Source organism: Mandrillus leucophaeus, unplaced genomic scaffold (genome assembly GCF_000951045.1).
Source record: "Mandrillus leucophaeus isolate KB7577 unplaced genomic scaffold, Mleu.le_1.0 Scaffold159, whole genome shotgun sequence".
NCBI lineage: Eukaryota > Metazoa > Chordata > Mammalia > Primates > Cercopithecidae > Mandrillus > Mandrillus leucophaeus.
The window spans coordinates 2,051,031-2,063,028 of NW_012101576.1; the positions used below are offsets into that span (position 1 = coordinate 2,051,031).

General features: G+C 38.4%; 1 protein-coding gene and 1 pseudogene across 3 annotated transcripts in view; both read left to right on the plus strand.

The window, feature by feature from the left end:
- The window catches only part of KCNH1 (potassium channel, voltage gated eag related subfamily H, member 1), a 468,531-nt gene that overhangs the window by 271,213 nt on the left and 185,320 nt on the right, over window positions 1-11,998 (plus strand). The gene's annotated exons all lie outside the window — the stretch shown is intronic.
- LOC105536406 lies at window positions 7,339-10,456 on the plus strand (annotated as a pseudogene). Its single transcript, XR_001005582.1, has one exon. The product of XR_001005582.1 is annotated as an importin-7 pseudogene (transcript).

Consider the following 11,998-nt stretch of genomic DNA (forward strand, 5'->3'; position numbering starts at 1 on the left):
CAACTAGTGGCTAAAAACTTTTCATATTCTATGAAAATTATAAACTCACAGATCCAGGCAGGTCAACAACTCCAAGAAGGATAAAACACAAAGGAGTTCATGATCAAATTACTGAACAAAATTGATAAAGAGAAAATTTTAAGAGCTGACAAAAAAATTACATACAGAGGAACAAAGATAACAATACTCACATATGTCTTGTCAGAAACTTTTAAATGAGAAGAAAATGAAATCACATCTTTAAAGAGCTGTAACGAAAACAGCGAACTGTCAACCTAGAGTTCTATATCCAATAAAAATACCATTCAAAAATAAATATGAAATGAAAACTTTTTCAGGCAAACAAAAGCTGACAGAATTATTCACCAGTGGACTTAAGATGCAAGTTCTTCAGATGCAAGACAAACACTATCAGTGAAACTTAAATCTATACGAATGAAGGAAGAGCATCATACATGGATAAATGCAAAGAATAAACAGCAATCCCAAAATGTTATATACTTTATGATTCCATATATTCAGTATTCTTGAAATGACGAAATTATAGAAGTGGAAAACAGGTTAGTGGTTAGTAGGAGTTAATGAGAAGAGGATTAAAGGAAAGTTGGAAGGAAGTAGGTGTGACTATAAAAGGGAAATGAGGAATCTTGTGATGAAATGTTGTTAAGAAGATATTTTAGTGGGGAAATAGTCTTTCAACAAATGGTTCTACAAAATTGGATGTTCATATACAAAAAATGAACTTCAACCCTTTACTCTAGACTCAAAATTTAACTCAAAATAGGTAGTATACTGAAACATAAAAATTAAAACTGTAAAACTAGAAGTTTTTCAACATTGGCATATGCAAAGATTTCTTAGGACACAAGACATTTGAAACATAAAAGCAAAAAAATGATACATTGGACTTTATCAAAGGCACTATTAAGAAAGACACCATTAAGAAAATGAAATTTTAAGCCACAGACGAAGCTGATAAAGATTTGAATCCCGAATGTATTAAAAAAAACTTATACAACTCAATTAAAAATAATTTTTTAAATAGGCAGAAGATTTGGACAGACACTTCACACACACACACACACACACACGCACACGTGAATGGCCAAAGGCACATGAAAAGATGCTTCATTTAATTAGTCATCAAGGAAAGGCTATTGAAAACTACAGTGAGATACCCACTATGATGAATAAAATTCAAAAGACTTACATATATTGCTTGTGGGTACGTAGAATAGTATTAACATTTTTGGAAATCAGCTTGGCAATTTCTTATAAAGTTAGGCATACACTTATAAGACCTGGTGTTTCCACTTCTGTTCATTTACCGAAGAGCAATGAAAACATATGTTCACACAAAAACTTGTATATCAGTGTTCATAATAACTAAAATGAGGGAAAAATATCAAATGTCCTTAAGCAGATGAATGCAAAACAAACTTTAGTCTATTTATATAAGGGAATACTCTCTGCAATAAAAAAGCAATGTATTAGAGATATGCATGACACATAGTTGAATTTCAAATATATTATCCTGAGTTATAAAACAGTCCAGATCCCAAATAGTACATGCTGTAGGATTTAATTTATCTGGAATTATAGAAAAGGGCAAAACTTACTTAAAATGACAAAGTAGCTCAATTGTTGCCTAGGGCTGGTCATTTTGGGACAGAGGGGCACATGGGACTTTTTTGGGGGTAAAAAAATATCCTGTATCTTGAATGTGTTGGTTATATGGTGGTCACATTTGTGAAAACACATCAAGCTATGAATTCAAATGGAAGTACTTTGTCACATGTAAATTATACCCCAATAAAATTATTTTTCAGAAAGCACCGTCTAATTGCTTTTCACAGTACCTTTGGTCACATAGCCACATGTCAGGCTAAAGCAGAGGAGCATCTGTGGGTGGTTTTCTATTCTTGACATTGCCCCCACTTTAATATGAATTTGCTTTGGACATATATATATGTGTGTGTGTGTGTGTAAACATATATGTGTATGTATGTGTGGATATAAATATTGAAATAAAACTCACCTACCATACAATTTGCATAATTAAAATGTACAATTCAGTAGTTTTAAGTACATTTATTGAGTTGTGCAACCATCACCACTATCAATTTCAGAACATTTTCATAACTCCCGAAAGAAACCCCATACCCATTTTCAGTTGCTTTCCATTTCTCCTCACATTTTGTAGGCCTACGCAACCACTAATCTACTTTTTCTAAATCTAGATTTACCTGTTCTGGACACTTTATATAAATAGAATTGTACAATATATGGTCTTTTGTGATTGGCTTATTTCACTTGGAATAACATTTTCAAGGTTCTAATATTTTGTAGCATTTATCAGTACTTCATTCCTTTTTATTACTGAATAATATTTTATTGTATGGCTATACCACATCTAATTCATCTGTTCATCAGTTGACAGGTATATGGGCTGTTTTCACTTTTTTGGCCATTATGAACAATGCTCCTCTGAACGTTATTGAACATTTATGTACAAGTTTTCATATGGACATTTGTTTCTGCCTTTTTTGGGTATAGACTTAGGAGTGGAATTGCTGAGTCATTTGGTAACTCCACATTTAACATCTTGAGGAACTGCTAAACTGTTTTCCAAAGCATCTGCACCACTTTACATTCTTCCAACAATTTCAGTGTTCTAATGTTTCTACATCATCACTAACACTTGTCGTTTTGATTATGGCCATTTTAATGGGTGTAAAGTGATGTCTCATTGTGGTTTTGATTTGCATTTCCCCTATGACTAGGGATGTTGAACATCTTTTCATGTGCTTATTGGCCGTTTCTATATCTTCTTTGGAGAAATGTCTGTGTAGATCCTTTGCCTATTTTGGGTTATTAATATTTTCACTATTGGGTTATGAGTTTTTTAATAATATATTCTGTATACAAATCTCTTATGAGGTATTTTATTTGCAAATATTTTCTGCTAGTCTGTGGGTTGCATTTTTTCTTGCTTGATGGTATCTTTTGCAGTACAAAAGTTTAGGTTTTCACATAGTCCAATTTATCTAGTTTTCTTCTGTAGACTGTACTTTTGGTGTCACAATTAAGGAGGCTTTGTCTAACTCAGGGTCATAAAGATTTGCCCCTATATTTTCATCTAAGAGTTTTAGAGCATTAGCTTTTACAATTAAGACTATGATCCATTTTGAGTTAAATTTTGTGTATGGTGTGAGGTAGGGGTCCACCTTCATTCACTTGCATGCAGATATCCAGTTGTCTTAACACTATTTGTTGAAAAAGTTTTTATTCCCCCATTGAGTTGTATTGATATATACCCATTTTTTTTTTTCAACTAAAGCTGATCTGTAACATACTTTTTGACTCACATTTAGCCTGGATCCATCAGCTACCTGAGATAGAGAATGACAATAAGGATCAAAATGGGAATTCACCCGTTTCATTTGATTGTTCTTTGCCCCACAATCTAGGCTAAGTTTCAAAATAAAAATGATCTATCTTAAAGAGTTGGGGGAAAAGTAAGAGAGGGGCCTTATTCCAGTTTGAAAAACAGGTTCTGAACTGTACCTTTCTACTTTGGAAAATGCGATTGGGGTGTAGGAGAGACTAGTAAGGTGGCCCAGTTTCCATTCTGTCTGGAGATACTGTTTTTCAAAGTCTTCCCTTACATAAAATGCATTTATTAGAAAAAAATAACACTTAAGAGTTACAAAGCTTAGCTTCAGCACTGTATGTACACTGTGAACATTTAGGCATCAAATGAACAGCTGCCTTTTTTTTTCTTTGCCACCTTATTCCTACTGCCCTAGAACCCAAGATCATTTAGTCTGACCCAAAATGTCCTCTAAAGACTATGAGCTTTGAGTTTTAATAAGTAGTTAACAGATTTAGATCTGAATTTGATACTGCTTTGGTGCTTAAAAACTATATGACCTTGGTCAAGATGTCTAAACTTTTTGAGCTCAGTTTCAGGTAAAACATGGAGTAATAATAAACTACCTTGCAGTATTATTGTAAAGACTGAATTAATGAGCTGTCATATGAAAATATTTGTTCCAGACATTGCACATAATATCTCTGCATTGGGAGACTATGGGAGCATATATTTAGCCTGACAAATGAAGCAGATTGTATATTCCAGAGATAGCTTTAATATTACCTTCCATTCCACATGTTCTTTTAAAAATTTGCCTTTGATACTTGTTCTCTGCCCTTGAACCTGGAAAACCTTGTGGCTATGGCAGAAGTCACATTATAGTGATAGGCTAAGTCATCAAAGGTCATACAGATTCTGCGTGATTTATTTGGGACACCTACTCTTATAACCCAACTACCGGCCGGGCGCAGTGGCTCATGCCTGTAATCCCAGCATTTGGGAGGCTGAGGCAGGTGGATCACAAGGTCAGGAGATTGAGACCATCCTGGCTAACACGGTGAAACCCTGTCTCTACTAAAAAATACAAAAAATTAGCCGGGCATGTTGGCAGGCGCCTGTAGTCCCAGCTACTTGGGAGGCTAAGGCAGGAGAACAGTGTAAACCTGGGAGGCGGAGCTTGCAGTGAACCGAGATTGCGCCACTGCACTCCAGACTGAGAGAGAGAGCAAGACTCCATCTCAAAAAAAAGAAAAAAAAAGAAAAAAAGAAAAAAAAAAGGAACCCAGCTACCATTCTGTAAAGAAACTCACACAGCCACATGGAAGGGCCATATATGGGTATTCCAGCTTACAGCTTCAGGTTATAGCTGACAGCATGGGTCAACCACCAGTTATGGCTCATAGATGATTCCAATTAAGTTACCCCATCTTTGAATCTTTCTGAATGAGGCTCCAGATGTCAAGAAACAGAGACAAGCCATCCTGCTGGGCCTTTTCTAAATTTCTCATGCTCAGAATCAGTGAACATGGTAAAATGCTAGTTGTCTTACTCTGCTAAGGGTGAGGTGATTTGTTTTGGTACAATCAAAACCAGGATTTTCTCCACCTGCCTTGATTGTTGTTGTCCAAGTACCTCAGTCCCTCCATAGGCATAGGATTTGGGCACTAAAGCTGCAGCCCAAACCCTTAAGGTTACCATCCATTGAGTGTTTACTGTGTGCAGTGGCAGCTGACACACGTTTTGCTTGCAATTAGTCCTCACAGCACAGGAAGCTATCTTCCTCCTCCTTTCTTTTCTCACTTCCCCACTTGTTTTGCTGAGTTGAGAGGAACTTGGTGATAGTCTTTTACTACCAACTCCGTTCTTGAAGGAGTGTGGTAGGGGGACCTGGAGCTGCATAGTGGACCTCAGCCCTGCAATGCCTTAGTCTCCCCTAAGCTGCTCCTCATTCCCCACATCCTCACTGCCATGGCATTGCTACCATGCTGAGGGGGTAGAGACGGCATTCTGGGGTCACACCTGGCTCAATAGTAGAGACAGCTGCTCTGCTGTCAGGCTGAGGGAAGCCTGCCCCAGCACCATCCGCTCCATGCCATAGGCATATGAGAGCTGGGCTCAGTTAGTATCAGAGGGGATCCAGCCAAACCCTCTGCATGTTTCTGGTAAATTAGCTCTACCCTTAGCAGTGGACTCATGAGGCTCTCTGGAATGTGCTATTCCATCCTGCACTGATCCAGTTGGCACCTGCCATGGCACCTCTAGTTAGCAAGTTTTCTAATTTCCCTCTCCTGAGAAGGGTGCATGTGCTTGTATGATCAGTAGCCCCAGAAACTACCACTTGAGGCCTTTCTGCATGACAGGGGAGAGGTCAGGGTTGACAGAATTCAAAAGTACTTCACTTGGAGCACCTAATGCTCTGGAACAGAGGGTGAACAAGTTAAGCATAGAGACCTGCATCAAGAAGGAAGGACACAGTTCTGGCTGCAGCCTTTCATGAGGGAACACTGGCAAGGCACAGCTCCTGTGGGCCTCATCACCTGACTTTCCCTGCTTTCCTAATAAGAGCTGTGAAGAGGAGGGTTGAGGAATAAAATGTAATGCCAGTAATGGAGGTACCATTCAGATCTCACACATAGACATGGAAACATTACTTAAAATCTGTCATCTGTAACTTAACTGGAAATGGCATTTACTATTATCAAGGGGGAAAGTGGTTTTGACTAAGCTGGTCACCAGCTCAGAAACCTCTGGTGACTACATGTTGCCCAAAGTACTGATGCTGGAGTTTTATATGGTGTCGAGTGTACTTCAGCCATCTTCCCAGATTGCAGCCTGCTAGTAATCCTGTACTCAAGAGCTAGTAATGTGATTTTGGATAAGGCCTATTCTGGGTCTGCACTTTGTCTTTTGTAAAATGAAGAGTCTAACCTAGATGGTCTTGAGGTTTTCAGAGCTAAAAGTAATCTTAGATTCTATCCTCCTTCACCCCCTAGTGCCCAACACTCTGCTGGGTAACGAGCATGTGCTTGATGGGTACATTGATAGGCTCACCAGGTAAAGCAGACCAAGCCTTTCTGCTCCTTATCATCCCTAAACTTAAAATTTTTCCTTTTGGAAGCTCTTCATGGATTCAAGGAAGGTCTCTTGGCCATTCCTTTTTTTCATAGGGCATAAGTGATGCTCCTTTCTTCCTGAACCTTCTAACACAAGTCATCAAAGCCTAACTTGACATGCATGCCCTGAAGGTCCCTTCTCTTGCCTTCTAGGACAGGGCAAATCACAGTTAGTATTTGGTTTTCCTGCCATACAGTTCACTGGCTTCAGGGAATCTGTGGGGAAGAAGGGGACACTCCTATTGGTTTGTACATTTTTGAGATTCAGCCAAACAATAGTGAGCTAAGACTTCCTTAAGCTGAGATAAGGGCCTTTGCTCCATTTCCTGAACATTTCTCTAATGTTGCCCTTTCCACAAGAGCAGGAACTGGGTCTTATTTCTATTTGTATGTCCAGCATCTAGCACAGTAACTCTTAAGTGGATGCTCACAAATACTTATTTTGAGCAAAGCAAAAAGGAATTGTTTTTCATTCCTGCCTCTAACTGTTGAAAATATTGGCCACGCATGGTGACTCAGGCTTGTAAATCCAGCACTTTGGGAGGCTGAGGGAGGATGATTGCTTGAGACCAGGAGTATGAGACCAGCCCGGGCAACTTAGTGAGACCCTATCTCTACAACAACACAAAGTCAGCTTGGCATGGTAGCATGAGCCTGCAGTCCCAGCTACTTGGGAGGCTGAGGTGGGAGGATCACTTGAGCCCAGGAGTTCAAGGTTGCAGTGAGTTAAGATTGCACCACTGCCCTTTTGCACCAGTTGCTGCTGCGACAGGTCTATGTGTGCAGTGAGTAGCACTCTTCCTGGCCCAGTAGCACCGAAGCCCCGGGTTTGACTGAGTCTGTGCTGCGATGGACCCCAACACCATTATTGAGGCCCTGCAGGGCACCATGGACCCAGCCCTGCGAGAGACCTTGGAGCGCCAGCTCAATGAAACACACAAGTCTCTGAATTTTGTCTCACCGCTACTCCAGATTACTGTTGGAACAACTGGATTAACCTGTGAGACAGGCAGGTGTTACGTATTTGAAAAATATAACACAGTATTGGCTTGGTCGAGAAACAGCACAAGGGTATATATCCCCTTATACTATTCCAGAAGAAGATTGCCATTGTATTTGAGAAAATATTGTAGAAACCATTATCCATTCTCCTGAGCTCATCAGGGTACAGCTTACTACATGCATTCATCACATCATCAAACATGATTATCCAAGCTGCTGGACAGCCATTGTGGACAAAATTGGCTTTTATCTTCAGTACGATAACAGTGCTTGTTGGCTAGGAATTCTTCTTTGCCTTTATCAGCTTGGAAAAATTATGAGTATAAAAAACTAGAGGAGTGGAGTCCATTAGTAGCAGCAATGCAGTTTTCTGCCAGTTCTAAAGGATCATTTTATCCAGCTTCTTTCTGACCAGTCTGATCAGTCTGTCATCATCCAGAAACAAATATTCAAGATCTTCTATGCTCTTATTCAGCATATACTGCCACTGGAACTGACAAACCAACAGAACCTGACAGAATGGATAGAAATTTTGAAGACTGAAACACTTCGAATTGAAGAAGATGATCGACCTGAGTTACCATAGTGAAAATGCAAGAAGTGGGCCTTACATATTTTAGCAAGACTTTTTGAAAGATATGAAAGCCCTGGCAATGTTTCCTAGGAGTATAGTAAGTTGGCTGAAGTATTTCTGAAGGCATTTGTTGTTGGTGTCCAGCAAGTTTTATTAAAGGTGTTATAACAATACAAGGAAAAGCAATATATGGTTCCTCAAGTTTTACAACAGATATTAAATTCTATTAATCAAGGAGTTTCTCATGCTCTCACCTGGAAGAATCTGAAACCCCATATACAAGGCATTATCCAAGATGTTATTTTTCCACTGATGTGTTATACAGATGCTGATGAGGAACTTTGGGAAGAAGACCCTTACGAATATATACGCATGAAGTTTGATGTGTTTGAAGATTTCATTTCTTTTACCACTGCTGCCCAGAAGCTTTTGTTTACAGCCTGTAGTAAGAGGAAACAGGTACTTCAAAAGACTCTGGGATTTTGTTACCAGATTCTTACAGAACCAAATGCTGACCTTTGAAAAACAGATGGAGCCCTGCATATGATTGGGTCTTGAGCTGAAATAATTCTGAAGAAGAAGATCTATAAAGATCAGATGGAATACATGTTGCAGAATCATGTATTCTTTCTCTTCAGCAGTGAACTAGGCTATGAGAGCAAGGGCTTGCTGGGTGCTTCACTATTTTTGTGAAGTAAAGTTCAAAAGTGATCAGAACCTTCAGACAGCTTTAGAGCTAACAAGAAGATGTCTGATTGATGATAGAGACATGCCTGTGAAAGTGGAAGCTGCCATTGTCTTTCAAGTATTGATCAGCAATCAAGAAAAATTTAAAGAATATATCACACCATTCATCAGACGTGTAATGCAGGCTCTTCTTCATATTATAAGAGAAACAGAAAATGATGACCTTACCAATGTAATTCGGAAAATGATCTGTGAAAATAGCGAAGAAGTTACTCTTGTTGCAGTAGAAGTGACACAATAGTTGGCAATGACATTTAGCCAAGTAATCCAGATCGGGCCTGATAAAGAAGGTAGTGATGACAAAGCAGTTACTGCTATGGGAATTCTGAATATAGCTGACACACTTCTTAGTTGTAGTTGAAGATCATAAAGAGATAACCCAACAGCTTGAGGGAATCTGCTTACAGGTCATTGGTACTGTTTTACAACAGCATGTCTCAGAATCCTATGAGGAGATATTCTCTTTAGCGTGTAGCCTGACATGTCAACAAATGTCTCCACAAATGTGGCAGCTACCACCCCTTGTATTTGAAGTCTTTCAGCAAGATGGCCTTGATTACTTTACAGATATGGTGCCGCTCCTTTATAATTATGTAACAGTTCTTAGCAAGACACTTCTGTCTGATACCAAGTATCTTGAAATGATATACAGTATGTGCAAAAAGGTTCTTACAGGAGTTGCAGGAGAAGATGCAGAGTGTCATGCGGCAAAATTGTTAGAGGTCATCATTCTGCAGTGCAAAGGGCGTAACATTGACCAGTGCATTCCCTTATTCGTGCAAGCAGCCTTAGAAAGACTGACGAGAGGTTAAGACAAGTGAACTTTGAACTATATGTCTGCAAGTTGCAATTGCAGCTTTGCATTATAATGCATACCTATTACTCAATACCTTAGAAAATCTTCACTTCCCTAATAATGTTGAACCAGTTACAAATAATTTTATGAGACAGTGGCTTAATGATGTTGACTGTTTCTTGAGGCTTCATGACAGAAATATGTGTGGTCTTAGTCTCTGTGCTCTTATTGATATGGAACAGACACTCCAAGGTTTGAATCAGGTTTCTGGACAGATTTTGCCAGCTTTTATCCTTTTATTGAATGGATTGAAAAGAGCATATGCCTGCCATGCTCTTTTGTCCAAAAATGACAGTGATAATGATGAAGCTGAATATGATGATGAAACCGAGGAACTGGGGAGTGATGAAGATGATATTGATAAAGACGAGAAAGAACATTTGGAGATTCTGGCTAAGCAGGCAGGTGAAGATGGAGATGATGAAAATTGGGAAGAAGATGATGCTGAAGAAACTTCTCAGGAAGGCTATTCCACAGTCATTGATGACGAAGATAACCCTGTTGTTGAGTATCAGATATTTAAAGCTATCTTTCAGACTATTCAAAATCATAATCCTGTGTGGTATCAGTCTCTGACTCATGGTCTTAATGAAGAACAAAGAAAATAGTTACAGACATAGCAACTCTGGCTGATCAAAGAAGAGCAGCCCATGAATCCAAAATGATTGAGACGCACAGAGGATACAAATTCAGTGCTTCAGTTGTGCCAAATTCTTTCAATTTTGGAGGCCCAGCACCAGGGATGAATTGATTTATCTCTTTCTTTCCTGCTGTGTGATTGTAGTGAAGAGCTTGTGTTCCTCCTAGCAGTGGTTCCAGAACCGGTTCATGTTATCTATTCGAAACTAATGATCAATAGATGGACAGAAAAAAAAATCACAACAATAATCCTGGGAGATAGGACCTGACCATGCAACCTGGCACTGGAAAAGAAACTGGCAGGATTTTGGGGGTGGGGAGGATTGGAGGTGCCTTAGGGGGTGTATTTTCTTTATTTTTTGAAGAAAGTAAGATCCTGACTCTGAAGCTTCAAAGTGACAATGTGGAAATCTGACACAAGAGGGGATGTCATGAAGGCAACTTTTCTTTTTCTGAGGAAAAAATAGGCATGGGCTACTTAAAATGTCTCATTTACAGTATAAAACTCAAAGGTAGATGTAATTTTTAAACCTGTGAGAATTTGTTCAATTTCTGTCTCTTCCTCACCATTGGGTATCTATTCTTTATATGTAAATAAGATAAGATAATTTGATAGCCTTATTCAGTCATCATTTTTATTCATCATTGTTCCTATGTAGATTATTGGACATTTATTATAGCACTACATAACTGATTATAAAACTCTGTAAATGAGTTAGCACTTTCATATTGAAACAAGCCTGCTAGCCTACGTATAAAACAGCAAAAAGTTTGCTGTTTATAAAAAGATGTAATGGGGTTGGGGGCAAAGGTAATTTCAAGTTATTGATTTAAAAATGAACTAGCAATTTTGTACCCGGTGACTTTGTGGTCCACTCACTTCTGATAGGGACTTGAATTTGGTATGTAAAAATGGGTTGGTGGTATTTCATTGCTGCTAAAAATGACAACTCCCTCTGTGTCCTGTTTTTCTTAAAGCTGTCAGTGTAGAAGTAGGTATTTAAATACCAGACTTTACTGTAAAAAATAAGAAAGGTGGTATCTAGACCATGTCAATTGGATATGAAGTTCTACTGTTAAAGAGTTGATCTAAGAGTATGCCTAAACATCTATATGTGCAATCTATTAAAAGAACTTAATTCAGCTATTATGTCTTGATTTGATTGCAGTTTTAAAACAACATAACAATTTATAACAATTATAACAATTTTTTCCTCATTGGCCTGTTTTTAATCCTGTACCTAGAAAGAGTACAAAATGCACACTTCAAAAATTGATATTTAACACTTACCCACTCCCCGTTCCCCATCTCTTCTACCCTTCTTGTTGATTGTGGTATCTGATCTTAACTAGATAGGCTGAAGGCATGTGGTTCCCTCCAAAAACACTACTGATACCACTGCAAAAACAAGCCAGCAAAAGAGAGTGTAGAGAGGTTGGCTTGCTTCCCTTTCTTCCTAACTGCATGTTGAAAAATAAGCCTTTATTGATCTTAAACATCTGTCAGATGAGTCATCATTGGGTTATTTTTATATACATGTATATACAAAATATTTCAAATTGAAAGCAGCATCTTAATGGATTCAAAACTATTACAAGCTGTTGTCTAAAACAGATGAGAAAATTTATAACTGTAAAAACAAATGTACATATTGATGTTTAAAATGCATAATTAAGAAAAAAAAAAGATT